This window comes from Oryx dammah, unplaced genomic scaffold (assembly GCF_014754425.2).
Source record: "Oryx dammah isolate SB20612 unplaced genomic scaffold, SCBI_Odam_1.1 HiC_scaffold_5, whole genome shotgun sequence".
Lineage (NCBI taxonomy): Eukaryota > Metazoa > Chordata > Mammalia > Artiodactyla > Bovidae > Oryx > Oryx dammah.
The window spans coordinates 8,845,689-8,858,668 of record NW_024070189.1 but is presented as its reverse complement, the minus strand read 5'-3'; the positions used below and the strand labels follow the sequence as shown (position 1 = coordinate 8,858,668).

Sequence of the window (12,980 nt, the reverse complement as noted above, 5' to 3'; positions counted from 1 at the left end):
CTATACATGATATATGAGCTGTATCGGACCACCTGTTGCCCATCCTGGAATTAGTTATTTTTAAATAGCACCAATTTGAGACGTGAATAATTGTTATCATTTATTTTAATTTGCATTGGTGGCGAGCGTTTATATACGATTGTTTGGCAGGTCTATTTCTACATGTCATGGTTAACCTGGTATGTTCCTTTTTTCTGTTTGTGAGATGTATTTGTATGTAAAAGATATTAGTAACCTGGTTGTATATTATTTCCTTTGTTATTTTTTCCCTAATGGATTTCTTTGTTTTTCAACATTTTGCCAAGTATTACCAAGACGAAGAGAAAAAAAAAACCTTTTAGGTAGATGACATAACTCTGTTTGGGGGCTGTTGCTGAATGCCAGATAGGTTAAGTAAATGACCTTTCTTCAATCTCGGGTGAGAAAAACTTACCGTCAGTCAGTTTTAAATCATCCTTAAAATATGTAACCAGCTAACTTCAGATAACTTGTCTTTATGTAGGATATGCTAAGAGTCTCTTGAGGGAAAGTACGGCTGTAGTCAAAATTTCCATTTGGGTGTTCTCCGTTAAGCCAAGTATTGCTGAAACACAGCAACAGTTGACATTTTTACTAAGCAATATGCAAACGTTGAGAGAAGTTTTTCCCATCCTCATAAGGATGATAATAATAAACTAATTATTGAGAATTTCTTACAGCAAAGTATTTGAGCAACTCTCTGGCCCTATTTTCCATGAATGAAGATTATAACCATATGTTGTTTGGGAGTTATAATTTCTGTTTCAACATACTATTATGGGATTTAAGAAATTCACTTCAGATGTATCAAAGTTAACATTGGTGTGTGTATATCTGTGGGTTTGTGTATATGTTAAAGGATATGTGAGGTGGCAGAAGTAATGTCAAAATCACAACTTTGAGAAAAACCTTCAAGGTCAATGAAATCTGTGTTGTCATAAATTGCTCTCCAATTCAATAGTGATAAAAGACACGTGAAAAGACTATACGGTTACTTTCAAAACAAGCAATTACCAAGTTCCAGGAAATGAATGTATTTGTATAAAAACACTTGAGAATTGCAAGAGCCTTTTTATCAGTTTACCAAACAATTGACTATTAAGATCTCTTTGCTTGCATAAGCTTTCAAAAACATATCAGATATGGTCACCCATTTGCCACTGACTGGTGTTATGAAGAGTTGGAGAGGGCAACGTATTACTATAATTTTATGGCAGATTTAGTTTTGGTAATTTGAGATCTCCTTGAAATACACTCAAAGTGCTCCCTATCTAAAGGAGCTCTACAAACCATAATTTTGTCCAGTGAAGGACTTGTAACACATAGTTCAGTTCAGTTCAGTCGCTCAGTCGTGTCCGACTCTTTGTGACCCCATGAATCGCAGCACGCCAGGCCTCCCTGTCCATCACCATCTCCCGGAGTTCACTCAGACTCACGTCCATCAATTCTGTGATGCCATCCAGCCATCTCATCCTGGGTTGTCCCTTTCTCCTCCTGTCCCCAATCCCTCCCAGCATCAGAGTCTTTCCCAATGAGTCAACTCTTGGCATGAGGTGGCCAGAGTACTGGAGCTTCAGCTTTAGCATCATTCCTTCCAAAGAAATCCCAGGGTTGATCTCCTTTAGAATGGACTGGTTGGATCTCCTTGCAGTCCAAGGGACCCTCAAGAGTCTTCTCCAACACCACAGTTCAAAAGCATCAATTCTTCAGCACTCAGCCTTCTTCACAGTCCAACTCTCACATCCATACATGACCACAGGAAAAACCATAGCCTTGACTAGACGGACCTTAGTTGGCAAAGTAATGTCTCTGCTTTTGAATATACTATCTAGGTTGGTCATAACTTTTCTTCCAAGGAGTAAGCGTCTTTTAATTTCATGGCTGCAGTCACCATCTGCAGTGATTTTGGAGCCCAAAAAAATAAAGTCTGTCACTGTTTCTACTGTTTCCCCATCTATTTCCCATGAAGTGATGGGACTAGATGCCATGATCTTCGTTTTCTAAATGTTGAGCTTTAAGCCAACTTTTTCCACTCTCCTCTTTCACTTTCATCAAGAGGCTCTTTAGTTCTTCTTTGCTTTCTGCCATAAGGGTGGTGTCATCTGCATATCTGAGGTTATTGATATTTCTCCCGGCAATCTTGATTCCAGCTTGTGTGTCTTCCAGTCCAGCGTTTCTCATGATGTACTCTGCATAGAAGTTAAATAAGCAGGGTGACAATATACAGCCGTGACATACTCCTTTTCCGATTTGGAACCAGTCTGTTGTTCCATGTCCAGTTCTAACTGTTGCTTCCTGACTTGCATACAGATTTCTCAAGAGGCAGGTCAGGTGGTCTGGTATTCCCATCTCTTTCAGAATTTTCCACAGTTGATTGTGATCCACACAGTCAAAGGCTTTGGCATAGTCAATAAAGCAGAAATAGATGTTTTTCTGGAACTCTCTTGCTTTTCCCATGATCCAGCGGATATTGGCAATTTGATCTCTGGTTCCTCTGCCTTTTCTAAGACCTGCTTGAACATCAGGGAGTTCATGATTCACATATTGCTGAAGCCTGGCTTGGAGAATTTTGAGCATTACTTTACTAGCATGTGAGATGAGTGCAATTGTGCAGCAGTTTGAGCATTCTTTTGCATTGCCTTTCTTTGGAATTGGAATGAAAACTGACCTTTTCCAGTCCTGTGGCCACTGCTGAGTTTTCCAAACTTGCTGGCATATTGAGTGCAGCACTTTCACAGCATCATCTTTCAGGATTTGAAACATCTCAACTGGAATTCCATCACCTCCACTGGCTTTGTTTGTAGTGATGCTTTCTAAGGCCCACTTGACTTCACATTCCAGGATGTCTGGCTCTAGATTAGTGATCACATCATCATGATTACCTAGGTCGTGAAGATCTCTTTTGTACACATAGTTACCACTGGTTTATTCTTCTTGCAAATCAGAGGTTTTGAGGTTTTTGGTAGTCTCATACTGGCTGATAAATTGATTGTGATCCAGAAATGTTCTTTGTTTAGCAATCCTAGGAAAAAAAAAAAAAATGGTACCACAAAAGTCTCTGGTGGCAGATAAGAGTGCTGCCAAGTGGAACAGTATGTTGTTTGGGGATTATAATTTATATTTCAACATAGTATTATGGAATTTAGGAAATTCATTTCAGATATCTCAGAGTTAACATTGATGTGTGTATATATGTGGATTTGTGTACATGTTAAAAGATTCGGGAGGGGGAAGTTATATGGAAATCAATTTTTTTTTCTCTGAAAAGAAAGCTCCCTCTTTGCATCATGGTCAGGAGCCTTCGTCCTCACAGGAACTGAATACATATACTTTTTTTCCTTTCTACACTAAAATAGTGTCTTAGACCTCTTTGTTCTTTTTTCCTTTTAAAATTATGTAAGATGCCTTCTCTAAACCTGTACATTTTTTCTGGAACACCTGCTTCTTTGCTTTTAAAATTCCTAGAAGAAACACATAGATAACATATTTAAATATCTATATGAATTAAATCTAAAGTGTCTAGGTGTTTCTGTTTTTAATGTTTAAATCAAAGCTTTTTGTAAGTGGAAATTTAAAAAAGTTTGAAATTATTGGGAAATCTTTTAAAAAGTTTTTTAGCATGGTATTTTAAGTATATCATGGGGACTTCCCTAGTAGCTAAGATGTTAAAGAATCTGCCTGTAATGCAGGAGACCTTGGTTCAAGCCCTGGGTCAGGAAAATCCCCTGGAGAAGGGAATGGCAACCTGCTCCAGTGTTCTTGCCTGGAGAAGTCCATGGACAGGGAAGCTTGGTGGACTATAGTCCAAGAGGTCACAAAGAGTGGGACACGACTGAGTGACTGATACTTCAGGTATATTATATACACATATATACCTCACTATATTAAGTATGTAAGTAAGTACTGGCTTTATTTTAAAGCTGATTTTGATTAAGTGATATAATAGTATCCTTTCTCATTTAAAAACCAAACTACTAAAAGCTTTTAAAAGAATTTTGAAAATATTAAATGAGTTAAGTAATTATAGCAACACCTTTATCTTATATTTCTATACAGAATTAATTTATCAGTTTTGTAAAGTGATTAGAATTAGAGCAGATGATTTTTACATTTAGAACTTAAAAATTCAGCAATATGTTTTATGGAATATGTTGAATTATAGTTACCTAAAAATTTCTGATTTAACACATTAAATGCACATTTCTTTCTTTTAAAAAATTCATTAAGCGTATTCATATACCCACTGATCTCTTCACTGGGGAACTTTAAATAAAGTTCATTATTTATTTAATACTTTTCAATTTAGGATCTACTTAAGTGATTTATTTATCCTTGGCCAGTTGCCACTTGAGACTCTTTCTGTTTTATGAAGCTAACTTAAATGATCACTTAAGCAGAAATTACTGGTATTCAGTTCAGTTCAGTTCAGTCACCCAGTCGTGTCCAACTCTTTGCGACCCCATGAACTGCAGCACACCAGGCCTCCCTGTCCATCACCAGCTCCCAGAGTCCACCCAAGCCCATGTCCATTGAGTCGGTGATGCCATCCAACCATCTCATCCTCTGTATTCAGTTCAGTCGCTCAGTCGTGTCTGACTCTTTGCCACCCCATGAATCGCAGCACGCCAGGCCTCCCTGTCCATCACCATCTCCCGGAGTTCACTCAGACTCACGTCCATCGAGTCTGTGATGCCATGCAGCCATCTCATCCTCGGTCGTCCCCGTCTCTTCCTGCCCCCAATCCCTCCCAGCATCAGAGTCTTTCCCAATGAGTCAACTCTTCGAATGAGGTGGCCAAAGTACTGGAGTTTCAGCTTCAGCATCATTCCTTCCAAAGAAATCCCAGGGCTGATCTCCTTCAGAATGGACTGGTTGGATCTCCTTGCAGTCCAAGGGACTCTCAAGAGTCTTCTCCAACACCACAGTTCAAAAGCATCAATTCTTCGGTGCTCAGCCTTCTTCACAGTCCAACTTTCACATCCATACATGACCACAGGAAAAACTATGTTTTATTTTATTTCTAGTATATGGAGGATCGTGCATCCGTGTGACGACTGGGTTCCATGGAGGTGGCAGGGGGAGGCTGTCATCTTGGAGAAGGCTGGGAAGGGTCAACCTGGAGTGGAGGTGGGATTTGGGCAGATGGAAATGTTTTCCTGGAATGAATTGGCCGAAGTACGTTCTTACCAATTTAAATACATTTTTGACCAATTGAAGGGGAGCATTACTAAACTAAGAGCTGAGGAAAGCATTTCACGTACCCTGTAAGGAGTGATTAAATCAGAGGATCTTTGCTACTTTAAAATCAGAGAGAAGATATATAGTTTCAGGAAAAGTTTAATTTTTTGTATAAAACTGAAGGCATTTTGATAAAATATGAAATTTAGTAAAATTTACAATTATTTATTTGTGTTACTCCCCACCAGAAAATTGTGTATGGGCTTTTTTTTTTTTTTTTTTTTTTAACTCTTTGCCTGTTTATTCGATCATCAGGTATTATAGAGCAGAGGTCCTAACCTCCACGTTGCGGACTGGTACCACCTGCCAGATCAGCGTTGGCTTTAGATTAGAAAGTAAAGTGCACACTATTTCCAATAGCTGGGACATGGAAGCAACCTAGATGTTCATGAGCAGGTGAATGGATAAGGAAGTTGTGGTACATATACACGATGGAATATTACTCAGCTCTAAAAAGGAACACACTTGAGTCAGTTCTCATAAGGTGGATGAACCTGGAGCCTATTATACAGAGAAAGACAAATACTGTATATTAATGCATATATATGGAACTTAGAATGATGGTACCAACGCTCCTACATGCAAGGCAGCAAAGGAGATGCAGGTGTAAAGAACAGACTTTTGGACTCAGTGGGAGAAGGCGAGGGTGGGATGATTTGAGAGAATAGCATTGAGACATGTACATTGCCATAAATAAAACAGATGAGATGAGCAAGTTTGATGCATGAAGCAGGGCACCCAAAGCTGGTGACTGGGACAACCCAGAGGGAGAGGGAGGGGAGGGAGGCAGGAGGGGGTTCAGGGTGGGGGGGACACGTGTGTACCTGTGGCCGATTCATGTTGATGTGTGGCAGAAACCATCACAATATTGTAAAGTAATTATCCTCCAATTTAAATTAATTAATTTAAAAAGAGAAATAAAGTGCAGAATAAATGTAGGGTGCTTGTAGCATCCTGAAATCCACCCTCTCCACCCCTGATCTGTGGAAAAACTGTCTTCCACCAAATCAGTCCCTGGTGCCAAAAAGGTGGGGGACCACTGATGTAGAGGATAGAAACCCAATTGTATATGAGTTGAAAACAAAAAAAATTTGAAGATCATTAGCTTTAAAATTACATACCTATTGATCATATAAAATGTAAACATAAACACTCTGCTGTTATTATTATTTTTTTTTTGCTTGGTAACCATGTGCTTCAAAATCTGGCACCATCCTTCCTGGGATTTGCAAGGCCTAGTTCCAGTGTGTTGTTTATTAGGCTTTGCAGCTCTTCTCAAAATTAAGCAAGTGTTTATCTGGTTCCTTCAAACATTTTCAAGGCAAAGAAGATACAGAAAATGGTTGGAACGGAAGAAAGGTTATCCTGCTCTGATGCTTCCTCTGTTTCCTCTTTTCTGCTGCTCTTTTTTTTGTCTTCACATACTTGACAACACTCAGAACTTAGGGAGATTTTTGTGGGAACCAAGCGAGACAAGGGGAAAAGGTTACAACTGCTGTCTGACCTCTAATACTGTGGTGCTCAGTTTTTTGAGTACTGCTAGCAGTTTGAAGTTAAAAGTGCGTATCAGAGCAACTCCTGACCGCTGTAATTCGTGCGTGCAGACTGCTGTTAGTGTTGTTACTCTCTGCTTTGTATCAGGCTTGCTAGCTAATTTCCTTGTTTATTAGCTAAGTGATTTTCTTAATGGCTAACCTTTTGACAAACGAAGGAATCTTCGCTGCTCTGAGAGGGAAAACCGAGTTTGAAAACTCATGTTGAACGGGAGAAGGAACGTCTGTAATTCGTGCTGCTGCTGCGTTGCTGATGTGGGGGAAATCTGGTGACTGACCTTGATTCTTGACTGAAGTCACAGAAATATGCATGATTTGGCCTTTTGCCATAAGACAAATAGCAACAGTCTCCAGTTAAAGCAGGGATTCAATTTCCTTTGAGTGTGGAAAAGGGAATCATTTCCAAACTTTAATATCAGCGGGCTTCGTGAATTTTTCTTTTCCTGAAATAGTTTAGATACTCCATTTCAACAGAAGCACTTTGTTTGAATTCATATTTTATTAACTAGGAGTTATTTTGTTCAATTTATACCTGAAGAGTTAGAGGCCTGCAGTATCGTTTTTAAGGGAGAAACGTCTTTTTAACAAGTAATTAAACAAAACCCCCAAACCCAGGGGCATCAACACAAACTCCTGAGATCTGAGAATAGATTTCGGAATAGGGCCCCTGGAAGGGACACTGGCAATTATACTGTGGAGCCAGCTTAAGATTTCTGCAAACAGATTTAGATTGGCTCAAGTCCATGAGAACTGGAACCTCTAGAACTAGTTGTCTGTGACCCTACTGACCCTTTAGGAGGTCAGTCATCAGGGGTTGCCCCGGATCCATATTAGGAACCACATTTGTAGGTGAATAGTCCAGGACTCTTACAGACCCATCTCTGCCCCTACACTCAAGAATCTGAATCTGTCATGGCACCAGAATGTGTCTCAGAGCTTGGGCAGTGAGATTGGGTATTTGCAGTTCCACACACCAGAAATCCATCTTTTAAGTAAGGCAAGAAAATGTGAGCTTCCTAGTTTTTAAATAGGAGACACCTTTGCTATTGCAAACCAGGTTCTGATTCTGCTACCTTTTTCTTTTTGTTCATTGAGCACCATCGTCAGCCAGCTAAGTTTAGAGAAAATAAGCGAAAGAAAAAGCATCTCTCCATCCTTGCGTTTGACTCTCCTTGTACTTTTGCTCTTTTCAGTTCCCTTAGTTTCCCCATCCTATTCAGGACCTCTCCGCTTATAAACTGTGTTTCCCTCACTGAAAAGTAGCCACTTGCTATCTATATAACGAATCTCTTAAGTAACTGGGTGATTTTAAACAAATAACCTCCTTCCATGAGGCTTACTAAGAAGACCTTACATATTTTAGTTACCAAGGGACTTCTCTGCATATTTTCAGAATCTCTAAAACAAACAAATAATAATTAAAAAAAAGACTATCCCCCAAAGAGACTTCTGATGCACATAAGCACAGTTATTGTTAAGGAGACAATCTAGTGGGCAAGGCAGATTCCATTGCTGTGTTAATCTCATGGTAAGTAAGGTTTTGACTAGTTGTCTGGAAACGTCTTCTTACTTGTAAGATGGCACAGGATGTTACCTCCGTCATAAAGTTGTTATGAGAATTAAATGCATTAAGACGCGTCAAGCACTTAGCTTCAGATCAGTTCAGTTGCTCAGTTGCGTCCCACTCTTTGTAACCCCATGAATCGCAGCACGCCAGGCCTCCCTGTCCGTCACCAACTCCTGGAGTTCACCCAGACTCCGTGCATTGAGTCAGTGCCTGGTTGTATGAAGTGCCAAGTGGCCAGTTATCTAATAATTCCTTATAGAATCTATTAGTGGAAAACCAATAGAAAGCCATTCACTTCATTGCCAAGTTTCCAAAGGTTAAATGAGATAGACTTGTGAACTCTATTTAATGTCCAGTAGCACAGGGCCTCTTGTTTGGCTTCTTCTACCCAAACAGACTTATAGAATGTATTAAAGATTCAAAGGGACTGTTGGATCGGTCCCCAGAAGACTATTGAATGGTAGGCGAGAATGTCCTAAGTATCCCTGGAATCACACTGAGTCTGTTCCTTTTGTTGGAAATGGAGAGAAGAACAGCCATATAATGTAGGATATTCTGTGTGTTCTTTTCTCTCCTAGTAGACACGGTACTTTGTTTCTCTACTGTGAATGTTCTAAATTATATGACCATTATTAAATCTGTGTTCAAATTAATTTCTGACATGGTAAGTGTATTTCTTTTTGAGATATCACATTTTTAGACATTTAGAATATGACCTCACCCATTTTACTTTGGGAATACCGTATGTGCAATAATTTTGAAGGGCATTTTATTTCCTAGGATGCATTTTCAGCAGGTGGCTAATGGCTTTTGACCTGCTGTAGCAGCATACAGAACTGAATGTCAGACAGAGTATGTTTTAAAAGCTCCATTTTCGTTTTGCATAATGAAGCGCAGTAATTCTCTTTGAGATTGCCTTGCATATTTTTCCAAGCAGTTATTGATGGAGATGTGTCAGTTTGATAGGAAAGAGAAAAAAACTGTGATGTCCCAGCATGTAGGTTTGAAGACTATTTAAATATATTCAGATTGGTAAAAATGCAAGTATTTTCATAAATAATATCAGATCTAATATAGTTATAGGTTAAAAGCCATATAAAGTACATGGTGTCAACCTTCCACCTTTCTCATATCTTTGGGCCATTGCTATGAAAAGTCACACATTTTAATCCACTCACTTTTCCCTTTGTAATTTCCATTTTCTCTTGAAATGTATACAGTTTATTCCGTGGGCTGTTTTCATACAGTCTTTAAGAATTATCCATACTAAATAATAATTCGCAGCTCTTATGCCAAAGCAGACAATGGCAACGATCGCTCAGGGTACCCAGGTTGGCAATGTTAGGTCGTTGTCAAGGTTAGTTTCCAATTCAGTATTGACACAGGCTTTTATACAGTCACAGTCTTTGCAGTCCTACGCCACGTTGTTTATACATTGAATAACTCTCCAGTTTATACTTAGTTGGTTTTTTGAGGTGAAGTTGTGTATGCAACTTGGTTAATGCCCAGAGGCCTTGTGGAGGGGGTGACTGTGAGAAAATGAGAAAATGGCAATCTAAAGAGTTATATTTCCCGTACTGAACATATTAGAGCTGGCATTTTGCCACCGAACTATATGAGGAGGGAGGAATATGGTTTGTGTACTTTGCATTTAAGACTTAATATCTCAGGCTGATTTCTAATTTATTTATTCCCTTAGGTAATTACTGGTTTTTGAGATGCAAAAGAAGTATATTATTGGATTTTTTTTAGTGGTTAAACTTGTATCGTACATGTCCTTTCTTTAAATTTAGGCACTAAAAGTTCTCACACATCAAAGTAGCTTGTGCTTCTCATTTGCGGCTAGAGAGTTAATCATCTTCCAATAATGCTTTGAAGTTAGCTTTTCTTCTTCTTCTTTTTTTTCTTAGCCCAGCATGAGTTCATGAATAAAACTAACCACTCTGATAGGTATAGCATATTATTGCTCTTGCCTGTGGGTCTTGCTAATAAAAATTCAAATTCTGGCTAGTTTGCTGGAATCAAATCAAGGTGGTATATGGTATACTCTTCTCCTTTATGAAGCCTTCTTGCAGAAAATAGAAGGGGTGGGGGGCGGAAAAAAGCATGGGGTGGAGGGAAAGTACAAAGCAATTCGGGGTTAAATATATTTTAGCTTTTCTGTCTTCGTTGTGATAAGTCTGGAGGTTTTTACTTCTCATTGCCCTGGAATCCTTAAAAATAAAATTCCTATTTAGGACTAACCTCCGAAAAATTCCTATTCTTTAGTTAATGTATATGAATCTGCGGTTGTGTGGGTGAGGCAACAATAACAACAGTGGCGCTAACTTAATTTGGTAATGTATATGTGTGTATTTTTAAGTGCAGCTAGATGGGATGCCTGTCAGCTGAAAAATAGAGTAGGTGGTGACTACTAGGTAGGTGATTGCTAAAATAATCTGAAATTCTGGCGGTTGCTAAAATCGTCAGCTTGCTTATAAGATGACCTCATCACTAAATCAAATAGGGTTTGGCATTTTAACGAATGTTTTCCACCAACATCAGTACAGAAAAGAATTGTGCCTGGATGCTTCCTTCAGAAGCGGCATGAGAATTCAGAAACTAGAGAACATACCAGAACCGGAGTGATGACGGCACAAGGCATCCCGTCCCAGAATCAAGCCCCGGTGGGAAGGCCTGCAAGGACAGTTCTTGTTCTGTTGCTTACTTAGTCGCCAAGTTGTCCGCCTCTGCGAACCTGTGTAGCTTGATCGGCTCCTCTGTCCATGAGATTTCCCAGGCAAGAACACTGGAGGAGATTGCCATTTCCTTCTCCAGGGGATCTTCCAGACCCGGGGGTTGAACCCGCATCTCCTGCATTGGCAGAAAGATTCTTTACAACTGTGCCACCTTAGTGGAACGCAAACAAGGAATGGCACCCCACTCCAGTACTCTTGCCTGGAAAATCCCATGGACGGAGGAGCCTGGTGGGCTTCAGTCCATGGGGTCGCACAGAGTCAGACACGACTGAGCGACTTCACTTTCTCTTTTCACTTCCATGCATTGGAGAAGGAAATGGCAACCCACTCCAGTGTTCTTGCCTGGAGAATCCCAGGGACAGGGGAGCCTGGTGGGCTGCCGTCTGTTGGGTCGCACAGAGTCAGACACGACTGAAGCGATTTAGCAGCATAGCAAATTACTTGTATATGTGACAGTAGATAGGAGTGTGGTCTCAGGCAGAGACACCCAAGTTTGGTTCCCAGTTCTGACTATTTGGTCACTTTGGGCAAATAAGTTATTCTTTCTGAGCATCAGATTTCTTACCTGTGAAATAGGGGTGGTGATGGTATCTAATCATTATTATTATGCTGAGAAATAACAAATATTTGAAACAAAATAAAAATGTTTAAATAAAGAAAAATACTTAACGATATATTTACAAATATTTAAAACTTACAACAAAGCAGTGTAATTCCAAAGCCTTAGAAATCTGTCACACTTATGTATTTTGCGAATAATGGGACACCTGGTTCCACAGGCCACAGCTGGCCTCAGAATTCGGCCTGACTGGGAACAGCAGGAAGCTTTTCCTATTTTGCAGAAGGTGGCACTCAGCGTGCACCGTCTGTGTTCTCCCTGAGCCAGTCCAGTGCTCCTTGTCTTGCTTCTTTTTCCGGTCTTTGCTGACAGTCTCCCTAATGCAAATGTCAATTCAGTTACTTGGAAAAGTGGCAAAGGAGAGATTCCTACCTGCTTATCCGTAATCATAATTTTCAGACAGCGTGGTGAGTACTTTGCAGAAGATTGTGTGGACACCCAGATTTAAATTTCTAGACCTATTCTCTACCCCAAGCTCCATTCATTAGTTACTTTATTACTTTGACTCCAATTTATGAACAGATGTCCACACTTGTTGGTCACTGTTCAAGCTCCTTCAATCACACTGGGCTTACTCATGTTCCTTGAACATTCTGAGCTCATTTTTGTCTTGGGACCTTTGTTCTTGGTGGTTTCTGAGTCTGGAAGGACCTGTGATTTAATTATATGTATTCTTCTTGTTCAAAGGCCATTTCTACTGAGACGGAGGTGACAATTCTAAGTCATCTCCCATCTAGTCAGTTTCTTATTCTGTCATCCTATGATATGTTTCTTCAAAGTCTTTTTCCATATATATCAGATTATGTTGTTCATTTAATGGCTTGTTGTTTTATCTCCTGACCCAGAATGCAAGCTCCGTGAATTCAGCGCCCTTGCGTGGTTCAGTCAGCACTCTATCCTGGTACCTGCCTCTGTGCCTGGCTCACAGGAGTGCTCGGAACAATGTTCAGAGGTATGGTTATTCTCTCCTTTATTTCGTGGTTAGATGCGATGCCCAGGAAGTTTCAGTATCAATAGCTTGCCCAAGATCACAGGGGTTAGAGGTGGCCGAGCGATTTAGATTCAGTGCTGTGTTCTAAAATCCTGTGCCACAGTGCCTGCCTTTCCTTAGCTGAAGGTCGGGTATGTCAGTGCGAGGCACGGGGCCCTGTTGGTTCTTGGAACTTCTTTTGAATCCCAGGGCCAGCGGTTATTGCTTTTTCTACAGCATTGTCGGAGATGCATTTTGGTCCTGATGACTTTATATT

At 40.0% G+C, this 12,980-nt stretch overlaps 1 protein-coding gene across 12 annotated transcripts in view; it reads left to right on the top strand.

Annotated features, from left to right (window-relative positions):
- PAM (peptidylglycine alpha-amidating monooxygenase) overlaps positions 1 to 12,980 on the top strand; it is a 321,951-nt gene that overhangs the window by 38,776 nt on the left and 270,195 nt on the right. For all 12 annotated transcript variants that reach the window (XM_040239733.1, XM_040239742.1, XM_040239741.1 and 9 more), the window contains exon 2: positions 12,579 to 12,685. The gene's annotated coding sequence lies outside the window, so the exon portion shown is untranslated. The remainder of the gene's footprint in view (positions 1 to 12,578; positions 12,686 to 12,980) is intronic.